This window comes from Anopheles arabiensis, chromosome 3, assembly GCF_016920715.1.
Source record: "Anopheles arabiensis isolate DONGOLA chromosome 3, AaraD3, whole genome shotgun sequence".
In the NCBI taxonomy this organism is placed as follows: domain Eukaryota; kingdom Metazoa; phylum Arthropoda; class Insecta; order Diptera; family Culicidae; genus Anopheles; species Anopheles arabiensis.
The window spans coordinates 16,328,857-16,341,081 of record NC_053518.1 but is presented as its reverse complement, the minus strand read 5'-3'; the positions used below and the strand labels follow the sequence as shown (position 1 = coordinate 16,341,081).

At 42.8% G+C, this 12,225-nt stretch overlaps 1 protein-coding gene across 3 annotated transcripts in view; it reads right to left on the bottom strand.

The window, feature by feature from the left end:
• The window catches only part of LOC120901466 (discoidin domain-containing receptor tyrosine kinase B), a 245,553-nt gene extending 238,151 nt beyond the window's left edge, over positions 1–7,402 (bottom strand). For 2 of the 3 annotated variants that reach the window (XM_040309438.1, XM_040309436.1), the window contains exons 1-2: positions 7,167–7,402; positions 4,351–4,928 (exon numbers count right to left, since the gene is read on the bottom strand). The gene's annotated coding sequence lies outside the window, so the exon portion shown is untranslated. The remainder of the gene's footprint in view (positions 1–4,350; positions 4,929–7,166) is intronic. The other variant, XM_040309437.1, reaches the window with a different exon arrangement.
• Positions 7,403–12,225: the final 4,823 nt, after the last annotated feature.

Here is a 12,225-nt window from a genome sequence, read left to right as displayed (position 1 = left end):
GACTCAACGCACATCAATGGAGAAGAAGCAGCAACCGCAAAGGGGAAGCAAAAGAAGAAGCAAAAAACCCAACCTTTCTCACCAGTCGACACACCACACCACCCATCGCGATCGCTAATTTACTTCGTCACGGGTGCGCACGATGGGCGTTTCGATGAGTTCATTAGCATGGCGAGGAGGCGACACGGCAACACCACCAACGGCGCGCGACCAGACCCAACGGCCCTGGTGGAAGAAAGTGTTGTGCGGTCGCGTCCTGTGCTGGAAAGGTTATGAGATATCGATTTTCCAAGCACGATGGATGCGCCTTGAGCACAACAGGGAAAAGAAAGCATAACTTTAATGGGCCCCTTCGACGCGGACGCGTTGTTTGCTTTCCTAATTAGCTCGCGTTTTGAGACGGTGCTGGTCGATGACGACACCATGATTGCCAGTCTTCCAGGTCTCCCATTCGATGATCATATTCTATTCGTGCGATGATGCGGTTATGAAAAAGAACCTCCTGCGACAAAGCCACATTGGGCGGCCGGTAATCTCGGCTTTTCGGTCGCGAGAAGCTGCCCGTAAAAGGACAACAATGGGTCTAATTCATGCCGCGCCATCCTCTTGGCGTGCGCGCGCGCGCGCGTTTGTTTTGTGCGACTTCTTAGCGCCTTCGCGAACCATCGCCCCCGTTGGCGACAGCTGGTCGCGATCTCTTGCCACCCTTCCCACACCTCCGCAGTCGACTGATACAGAACACGGTGACACTCGCTTCGCGCCCTTTCATGGGACATCGTGCGCGGGCGGCTTATACGCTTCCGAGTCATCCTGAAGTCAGTCAAACACTTTTTTTTCTCTCCTGTTGCTTCGTTCCGGGGTGGGATTCGTTATCGTTACGGGACGCGCCTTTGCGGGAGCGTTTGATAAGCAAATTTGTTTTTGCCTTCCAGTTGCTAAAGTCTGCATCGGGGACAGACGATGACGACTCGCAGGGATTTTTCTACACAACACGGTAGACAAACTCTAGTACACGTGCACACAGATCGAGCGGAAAGAATGTCTAACCCTCCCCGAAGGAAGTGAAGCACGACGATAAAGAATGCACCTTTATCGCCCGCACACGCAGAACGTTATCGCACCAGCTGCACCTTCTTTTTTTATGTGAAACTGATCACGCAGAAGTCTATCGGAGGCAGGCAAATATGGGAGTTAATTCCTGCATCAACAGTGCCAGCGGGGATGAAATGTTTAGTTTTGTGTGTTTGGTTTAAGGTAAAACGGGTCATAGAGGGGATAATAATAGCCTGTAGTGCCTAATATTTGGAATTTTAAATATAGAAGTGCTGCAAGCGATATCTTATCAACGGATACGGTGTTTGTTTGTAACAATGCTTTGACTATGTGGCAGGATAAACAAAATACTATACAACATAAAGGAGTTCTTCTTATAAACTCATGTTACTTTCCTTGATGGTGATCCCCTGGACATACAGTATAATCCAACATACTTGAATTAGAGTTGGGTTTCATGAATCTTTCGTTGAGATTCAATCATATGAGATTCTTCAGTGATGAGTGATTTGAATCTCGAGTCGAATCTTCAAAGATTCATGAATCTCTTCAAGAATCCCCAAGGATTCATGCTTCTCTCAAGATTTCAGAAGAGAATCCATTAAAATTCATATATCTCCAGCGATGCATCAATCTTTGGAGATGCATGAATCCTTGGAGATACATAAATCTTTCGAGATTCATAAATCTTTCGAGATTCATGAATCTTTTTAACCAAGATTCAGTTTAATTGAATCATTCCAAAGATTCATTCAAAGTCATGAATCAGAATCAGATTTACCCAGTACTAACTTCAATGCGTGTCCTTTTAAAATTTTGGTCTACGTTTCATTAACATAATTCCAATAACTATTTCAGATTTAAGGATTTTGAAATTTGTGCAAATTGAACCTTTTGTACCATAAACAGGCTTTCGATAACCTCTGATCTACACACATTGGCGAAATTGGCGTTAAATTTAAATAATATTTTATTCACAGGATCCAGTATCTCAGGGACACATTTCTGCATCATCGTCATCAGTTTTGGTATCGAAGACACCGATATTTGACTATAAGGCAATCATCAAAGTGCAAGTCAAGGAAAAACAGTCGCAAAGTATAATTTCCAAAGATAAGACAAATGGCAGCTAGTATAAGTTCAAAATTTACTTTATTGCTGTACGCATTAAAAGCTTTATCAGCCATCGTTTGTTTATCAAGGATTTCTTTGAGCCATATGGATGTTCTTTAAGTCTAGGAGATCCAAGATATCTTATATTTAAATAAACTTTATTCCAGCTGTTGACTGCCGCATTGAGCGTTATAGTCGATCCACATTCTGACATCTAAATGCCATCATACAAACCCTTCAAAAACCATTCCACTCCGATACAAACAGTCAAATAAACGTTTATCTATCAATTTCAAACACCCGCTTTAAGCACTCCCTAACCATCCACAATCAGCGTCCCCTGGGTGACCTGCACACACGACGACGTACGACTTATTGACATATCTCGTCGATCAAAGCGATGACCTACAAATTCCATCCTAAATATACACACACACACACACATACGAATGCCAACGCTGCCAAATGACTCAGCGGAGACGAAACCGGCGTGCGAGCGAACCTGGCCAGCCCACCCCGAAAACTGATGCAGCTGCAGCTGCAACGTTTACTTAGCTGGCGTGTGTTTTTATAACCGAACCGAAGCGGGATGAACCGTCTCCACACTTCGATATTCAAATCGAGTTGAGGAAGGTTCACGGGTTTGGCTGGAGCCGAGCGCGCTTTTCGGTGTCGGTGTTTTCTTGCGGGGAAGTTTCGTTTTATGTGTAAAACTCCGTGCTTCTTACTGTTGCGTTTTGATTCCCCATCTTTTTTTATCATCGGGGGAAATATCTAACCTCTGAAGTGTATATCAAAACAGCAAGAGGGAAGGTGAAGAGGCTTCTCCGACTTCGAGAGTGATACGAATCAACGGGGGAAAGAAAATAAAAAAAAAAAACCTCACCATCGATGATGTCTGTCTCAATTCGTCAAGACATTGCGCTTCGCAGAAGCTCGGAAGATCGCAAGAAAGCCACGCGAGCCAGACGGACGGGTGCGTTTGAAATCAAATAAACATTCAATCATAATTCCACCACCAGTCCCAAGGGGGCGGCGTGAGGGGAAGGGCAAGAAAACCAATAACTGCCACGACTCTCATTCACATTCCTGCGGGAAGCGCAACAGCAACGGGAAAGAGAGGAAGCAAGCGAACGAGCTCTTCAGCTGCAAGCGAGAATTGTGCTCTAGCGTAGGGGATAGTTGCCAGAACTCTTGAAGTTGCCAGAACAGAAGACGCGAACGAAGAAAAGGCAACAGCAAGGCGCTCCCTCGCGTACTCCTCTCGATTGTCATCATTAGAAGGCGGGAAATCTTAATCAATCAATCGTAAGAATGGAACACTCGACCGTCTCGTCCACGTACCGACCCGTGCAAGGTCGTACCGAACTACCCCACCCAAAGACAAACAGAATGTAACAGGCGAAAGAGATGGCGTTGACGATTGCGCTGCTGACGACGGGTCCCGTCCCGGGTCGCACCAATTGCACCGATTTTACAGCATCATTTCGACCGCTTGCCGGGCTGGTCGAGCTTTTAAAAACGCATTAGAACGCGCCAAGTTGCCCGCTCCAAGATGACATTTATTCTTCTGGTAGGGGATTGTGGCACTGTGAAGCTCAACGAACCTGAACCAGAGAACCTGACAAATTGCTCACGTTGTCCTGTGTCCACCACCACCATCACCAACATTTCAATGCGTTTCGTGGGAACTGTAGGAGATTGAGCTGTACCAAGGGTACCAGTGGTTGTTGCCGCCAGTCCAGGAAGGAGAAGAGACAACCCGTACAACCAAACTCTTTCGTGTAGATTTCGATGATAAATGTGACCTGATGCTTACATCATCGGCCGCCACATCCAAACCAGGGAAATAGAGAAAGTCAACGGAGGGCAACACAACTTGTAGCAGAGTGTGTGAATGGGCCATCCTGTACCTCATCCATAGTAGGGATGAAAGATGTTGTTTTTATGTGTTTTTTTTTCTTCGTTCACCTCTCTCCTTATGGCACATTATGACCATATCTCGATATGCGCTCGTTGTCAGAGGGAAATAAATTATGCCCCCTCTAATTCGTCTCCATTAACAGTCTCACGAGCTAATTAATCAGATTTTCAGAGCAGACTGGGGGTACAATTTTGTATTGTTTGTGGTTGAAGCTTATCAAGAGAGAGAGATAGAGATAAAAAAGGACAACGATGCCTTACCTTAACGTTGGATGCGAATGGTTGATGCTGGCTGACCGATGGTTGTGCTATTTTTGTATGATGAATTGTTTAATAATTCCCACTACAGCAAGGATACACAGCTACACTTTTTTCACGTTTCAGGTTGTTTTAAGCTTTTCAATTATTTTATGTAATTTTTGCACATTCACAATACACGAATGGACTTTAATTAATCATTCACAAGCACTTAGTATTTTTGTATAATGAAGCAAATATACAGATTTTGCTGGAAATTAGATTTGAAAAATTCACCACTTTGCCACTATATTACACTCTTTTCCAAATATCTTTCACTGCTTTGAATGGAATCTTTCTTATTATTGATGATTTTTCGATATTTATTAACTTTTCAACTTTTTATTTTATTTTAATTAAATCATTTCACTGTATGCACAACACTTAAAGCCAGCTTACATTCACATACCTCCACCTTTACCACCCTTCTCACTCACCAGGGGTGCATTTTGCACTGGGCAGAAGGGAGGGGTTGTCACAAAACACACACATCCAAACCATTAAGTAGCACACTATGCAGTATCGTATTTCTTACAATCAACCTGAAGAGAGCAAAAAAAATCGGAAATTCGAAATTACCACAATTAATTCATTGTAAACCACCGGGCCGCCGTCCACCCCACGGTTTACAAAGACACGCACAGCAAGTCAAGAAATGAAGTGTCGGTTTCCATCGGAAAGGTTTTGGACAATGGGCAATGGGGTAAATGGGGAGTCATACACACACACACACACACGACGGGAAGTACCAATTTAGTTTCCGATAGTTTGTGGTCGCGAAACCGTACGCTGGTGGTCATGCTTACCCCAAACATACACACACATACACACACACTTTAAGTCGAACCGTGCTGCGAACCTCCCTTTCTCGGTCAGGTTAACCGCAAATCATTTGCATAAACCACACGCAATCTCGCAACACTGGGCGGCCCAAAGCTTGGGTTGGGTGACCACCACCACCATCAACCCCCAAAAACCAAGCCACCCACCCTTTACACACAAAACCGACACCAACCAATCAAGCTGCCAATCCATCAAAGTGTGGTCGCGGGCGCGAAAATGTGTCCAACCCCAGGAGCCGCCTGAGCCCTGCACCCTCCAACACTGCACCTCAAACCGCGCACAAAGCTTTTGCAGCGAGCACAAACTGCAATCGAAGGATGCACATGCACCTTACCTCCCAACGTTGTCCCGGGGGGAGTAATTATGGTAATTTGAACTGATTATTAGTGACATCGGCAAACACTCAGACACACAGACAAAAGGACACACAGGAGACACAGAATTTCTTCGAAGTTTGAACCGTGTTAGTCTCTGGTGACGCAACATTTAATCAAATCCATTCTCATCATTCACTGCTGACGGTGTGTCTGGCTGTGTGTTCACAATTTCCGAAATCAATATTCGCACAAACTACTCTCACGCACTCACCGCACTCAAACCCCTGCGTTCTTATCGATTTGGCTGTGACCTCCAAAAAAAAAACGGACACCTTTTTTGCACCTCTGGTAGCTTTTTGTGACGCGCTTTTCCATTTCCCCCCCTGTCTTCGGGGGTAAAATGCCGGAAAATTCCAAACACCTTTCCTTGGTGGATCCTTGAGCCCAGGCACACAGACACAGGTACGCGCTCACATTAACACAAAATGTCATACACAGGCCCCCGAACAGCTCGTACAAGGAATGCGGTCTACTAGACGTCACCACAACGTCCCCCCCACCTCACACACACATAGAAACACACACACACACAGGGAAAAACACACATAGAAACACAATCGTAGCAAGCGAAACTGTTTTCTGCCGGCTTTTCTTGGACGAAACGGGCGGCGCGCTATGGCGTGTGATGAGCCCATAAAACAATGCTGTGGGGTGTTTCTCTTAGCCGCCACTATGTTGCCCGGTCACTATGGAAGGGACGGTAAGGATATTCCTGGTAGGGTAGACCCGACCGACCGGTTGGAGCAAAAATTCCTTCCACAAACCGGACCGGCAACACTTCCGGCCCGGGCTAGCGTGAAAATGGCGTAAGACACACAATTGGGGCTGCAGCTGAGGGAAGGGAAAGGGTCGTGAAGAAAGGTGTCTTCAAGGGACTAACACACACACACACACACACACACACATACACCGTGAAGTCAGCTTTTTCGACAGGAGAAATGGTACAGCCCAGGGGTGGTTGGGTTTTATTTTTGCTGCCCGTTCCGTTGCTGCTGTCGTTCAGGCAGGCGCGCGGGCGGTTTTAATTTATGCAAATTAAAAAATAATAATCAACCATGAAGCACCACCAAGCTCTCTTGCTCTCTCTGTACCCGAAAGAGACCGGTGTGTGTCGGTGTGTTTGTTGGAAGCGCCGTGAGGTCCAGCAAGAGGCCACCCCGAGGACCCCCGAGAGGACGACAAGAAGTTCGCACAACACAGTGTCGCCGCGAGACGGTTTGTTTTGTCATTTGCCGTGACGCGGTGGTACCACCACCGAATTACATGTTCAAACTTGCACAATGTTTGCACTAGGCCCCAGCGATTGACAGGGCTCGCCGTTCAGCGTGTGCGGTTGAGCTTGAGTGACAGGATCGAACACGAATTTTGGAACCGTTTCCTCGTTGCTGTCCCAAAGCAATTCCATGGAAAACGGTGGGACTACAGCAACGCCACATACACACTACAATGCTGGTACTGGTGGGCTGGAATTTTCTTCCACACGAGCTACTAATCCAAGTAAAGGACACGTTTGTTCTAATTCCTTGTACAATTCCCCTTAAAAACACCTCAATTACGCACCGTTTTTTCACGATCTGCACACGTTTTTTTCACTTTCCTTCACTGGCCCAACAACGGAGAAGGCACGGGCCACTTTTACGGGACCCCGAAAAGCATTTGAGAAACACACGCACACGTACCGTGCCGTCGTCGTCAGTGAACAGTGGTGGTGCCGCACACACAGCGAGAGCGAGAGCAGCGAACGTCACCCGTACACCGGTGTGAACCGCGCGAAACATAAGCCGAAACTGAGCAGGCCACGACGAACTTCTGCCAGCGAGCCAAGCCAGCCAGCCAGCGACGATGGATCGTTCGTAGCACACATTCACGTACGAGTACGCATGCTCTCTCTCGCGCGTTCTTGTTCTATATCGTTCGTGTTCGGGCGCCCCGTGCGTGCTCGGTCGATGCGGTGTTCATCCGCGGGACCAGCGAACGCGTGAACGGGTTACAAAAACAGAGTCGTCCGCGGACGGTTGGTAATAAATGTAACGATGAATGAATTAAGGCTTTATCGGGTTTTTTTCTCTTACTCTCGTCGGTTTTCGCGGATTGTTATTTTTTAAATTTCTTTACATTTAACAGTAAATAATTATTGGCGTTTGTTCATTGTATCTTTCATCTAAAAATCATTTAAAAAACCATGCAAAACAACACCTTATTGCAACGAAAAAAGCAACGGAGCCCTTCCGAAACCGCACCAACAAATCAACAAATGCTAACAACACAGCTCATTGTTAACGACAATAAATTAAACATTTGTCTTTTTGTACTCTTGCAGAATGCATCTTCGTGCTGCATTCTGCCGGAGAGGACTGCTGCAGCTGATGGTGAGAGACGACTGGAAATTCTCTTTCATTCTTCCACTCTCTCGTGATGCTTCGGTTTTATGTTTTGTATGCTGCTGATGGATGAATGGGTCATGCTGTACAACGCACAGTGAATGGAATCTGTTTGTTAGATTGGCCAAATTAAGACCAGTGCGGTTTGAAGATGATGTTTACGGATAAAAACTGGAATGCATTGGATTAGCTTTTGTTGTGTAAAATTTTGCAGAATTTTGTGAGCATTACACATGTTGAAAAATCTTTTCTTTTTAATTTATTATTTCATTGAAGTGTTTTGGCAATTAAGTTAAATTTTTGTTTTTTTTTAATGTGAATAGATTATTTTAATACGCTTCAATTAAAAAATAAGAAGTTTGCATACTGTATTCACCGTATTCAAATATATATATATATATATATATATATATATATATATATATATATATATATATATATATATATATATATATATATATATATTTCCATTTCCATTCATCGTATCATTGTGGTTAATCGTGGTGAGGCTAAAATTTGTTCGGCATTGTAGTCGAAAGTTCACGAGCGAAAACAGCATGAACCGTTCATTCGCCTGCTTCGGTGCGTTACATCTATGTGAGCTCCTTCGCTCACAACATAACATTTATGCTACGATGGTGTGTTCACGCGGTGCAATCAGTAGAGAAGAGCGAATTCGCCCCGCATTTATGCTGCGAGAGCGAACAATGAACTAATGATGTTGTTATTGGATTTGATTAGAAAATCGTATGAATCAATCGAGTGCATGCAGCTCTTGTGATGAGATTATGAGATTAGGAAAGAGAAGCGTAGCACTAGAATTTTTAAGTAAGGAATTTGTTTTTTGGTGGAATGAACTTTCATGTTTTTATTTTTGTCTTGATTAATCATATAATCATTAATCGTTACAAATAATATAATTAAGTAAATAAAAAAAGTAAAAAGGCAAAATGTTTTAAATGTCTATTTTTCGTTGCGTCAAAACACATTTATTTAAACACTTTTTAAAACTATGTAACAGGAACAAACAACAGCAATCCCAGTCACGAATTGCAGCTTCTAATTACTCAGCGTACGTAACTGTTCCTTCATCCCTTAAACTGAACCATTTCCGCTACGGCCGTGCTTCCTTCATCATTATACGGTAGCCGCTCCGTGCTTCTAACCGTTCCGGAGGTGTGAAAATTGGGGACCATTGCTCACGCTACACAAAACGCAACGTGCAAGAACAACAGCAACATACACAGACCCACAAAAAAAAGACTCTCCCGTGTGCAGCGACTCTTTGTCAGCAAACGAAAGGCAACAGCAAAAAAAACTCCCAACTTGACGATTGCCGTTGCGTCAAAAGTGCTCGTTTGTTTTGTTTACGGTAGCTATTTTCTTCCCTCTTTGCACCTTGGTTCCGTTCCTCTCTCACACACACACACACCCGGAGGACTAAATCCCGTCTGCTTTGGCTCATGCAACACTCGGTGATGCTACTGCTGCTGCTGCCGTTGATGCTGTGGCGTGTGCTTTCGAGGGAGGAAGGGAAACGGTTTATGCATCGCTATGCTGCGCTGTACGTTTGCTTGCCCCGAGGCAGCGAGCGTACAGCGGCGATGAAATGGGTGTGCCGGGGCAGGGGGAAAGAAAACACAATCTTTGGCCTGTATCACTTTCCATTTCGCTTCCCGGTACGCGCGGCAGAAGGGCAAACACAGACGCCACTTGTCAGTTGTTGTATCGTTCTTGCTGCCCCGTTCCTGATCCCGACCCGACCCCCTGTTTGGCCGGGTGCGTTTTTGACTCCGATACGGTTGCGTGGCTCCTTCCCGCGCGCGCATGGCATTGCGTACTCTCACTCTCGATGGCGACAGTTTTCCCGGTGTGTTTGTGTATGTGCAGCAGATGACCTTCGGTGTGCGGGGATGTGATGGGTGGTATCAAAATTGCTGCAGGCAATGTTGCAATGCGAGCTGTTAATTCCGAAAGCATCACCGTGGAGGGATTTCGGATTGGAAATTGATATATATATATGTAAGATTGGCATTTTGATGCCTTCCAAAAAAAATATTTTTTAAGTTCAACAGACCAGTAAGGATTTCAGTAAGGATAAGCATAATAATAATCCTGTATGGATAATCATGAATGAATGGTACTTTATGTTTGAAGACATTTTTTAGATCTTATTTGAAAAGGTTAGGGGAAGAGTACGGAAACAAGACCTGAAATGGTTGGGGTTACAGTATGGAAACAAGTTTTGTTTAAGATTTTTAGATGATTTCAAGCATTGACTGGTCTACAGCCTTCACAATAAACCTATTCAGTAAGACATGTTCAACTTGTGTGCCTATTAGTCGTGTTTAATTTGTGAAAGGAAAATATGAAAACATCTTGTAATTGAGCTTTGCTTCGTTACTGATTAGTTTTTTTTATGAAATTTTCAAAATAATGAACAAATTTTTATAAGCCAATTAAATCATACTAGAAAATTATTCAACAAAGAGTCTATTAAACCATTAGACAAGCACTACAACTAACTACTAACACTTATCTAAATTTATATACAAAAGCAGAACATGGAATTGAATAGCATTACATCAAGCTAGTAAGATATGAACACAGAAATAAAGCATAGATACAAATAAATCATAAATGGATAAAATAGAAAAAAATTAAAACAAATCCAATAGAATAAAAAAACATAAAAGGGCAGCAAATACCACACACTAACAAGAAAGAAAAAAAAGTAAATTAAAAGACAAAAAGATTAATATGAAATTACAAAGACAAACAGCCGATACGGAAAGAAGGTCAAGAGACGTATCAAATAAAGCGATGGAATACATTTTTGAGTATACCAAAGATAATAATCCCAATACTTCTAAAATATAACACTACAAAACATTATAAAAATGGTTTCCAATTAGGGTAAATGTACCAATAGTGGTGCAATTTGTAGTGGTGACGATGTGTTTTAATGGATTTAAAGTGACAGGAACGACAATTTCTGAATATTTTAACACATAGCAATTGGAATATGTTTTATCTTCGCAATCACAACCATTTTTACCATGAAATACATCAAATTTACGAAAAAATACATATTTTTGTGACTGCTTCGTTGTACCCATAATGGTGGTATGGTTCCTATAGTCGTCGTATTGTGTTCCTATAGTGGTGGTAAACAAAGATGCATCAAAAACGGTGTACAATATCAATGAAACTTAGTTTTGAAGCTGTTTTCGTATGAATAGCAAGGATTACTGCCATAATATAGGTTTCTTGCGTAATTTGATCGTAAAAAAATGTATAAATTTGATCAATGAAACTATTGACTAAAGTACTGCATCACACCTGTCATCAACCTACACCCGGAAGAGTGTGCTTGATTTGAAGTCAATTTTTCATTCAGCCATATAAGCGAATTTTGGCCTGTTTTTGGTAAATTACCTACATAAAACTCATTTCTATTGCTTATTTTAGTGAAAACAGTACGACATGTCAAAATTATCCTCGAAAAAATCTAAATCGACCTGTTTTTATTGATTTTAGAACTATAACCACTATAGGAACATGCCTGTTTTGTGTACATATAATGGCACTATGGTAAAAAAAAAAACACTTAAAAATGCATAAATATGGTCAAAAGGCAAATAATTTTAGTAAAACAATAACATTACATAGCAGTTATGTTGAAAAACTAATAATTGCGTGGTTATATGGTCGTTTAGAACGTTAACAGAAAAATGAGTTTCGTTATGAAATCCTAAGGATTTTGGAAAAATGTTGACACATTTCACAAAATAATGGATTTTTCGGTCACTAAGTAACGGAATGGCCCCATTTAACTTTTAAACCCTTTGTAAAATGCTAAAGAACATTTAACACTAACGTAAATAACTTAATTGCTTTTAATTTGCCCTATGAACCGCATTTTAGAGCAATAGCACCGCTATTGGTACTACCACCACTATAGGTACATTTACCCTAATTGTAGAATTATGCGATTATGCTCAAGAACATCTCATATATTATGATGGGAACTGCCATTTAAGTCCTCCAGATGGATGATATGTGACGGCTACTGAAAGGCCCACCCATTGAGCCCGCGTCCTATACCGGTGGTCAACAACATTTCAACTACTCATACCTTTCACTGATCCACTCAAGCAATAAATAACTTCATCGATAAACGGAACAGATCGTCAGCGAGCGAACACCGCATCAGTGGCGCACACCAAGTTTTCGAT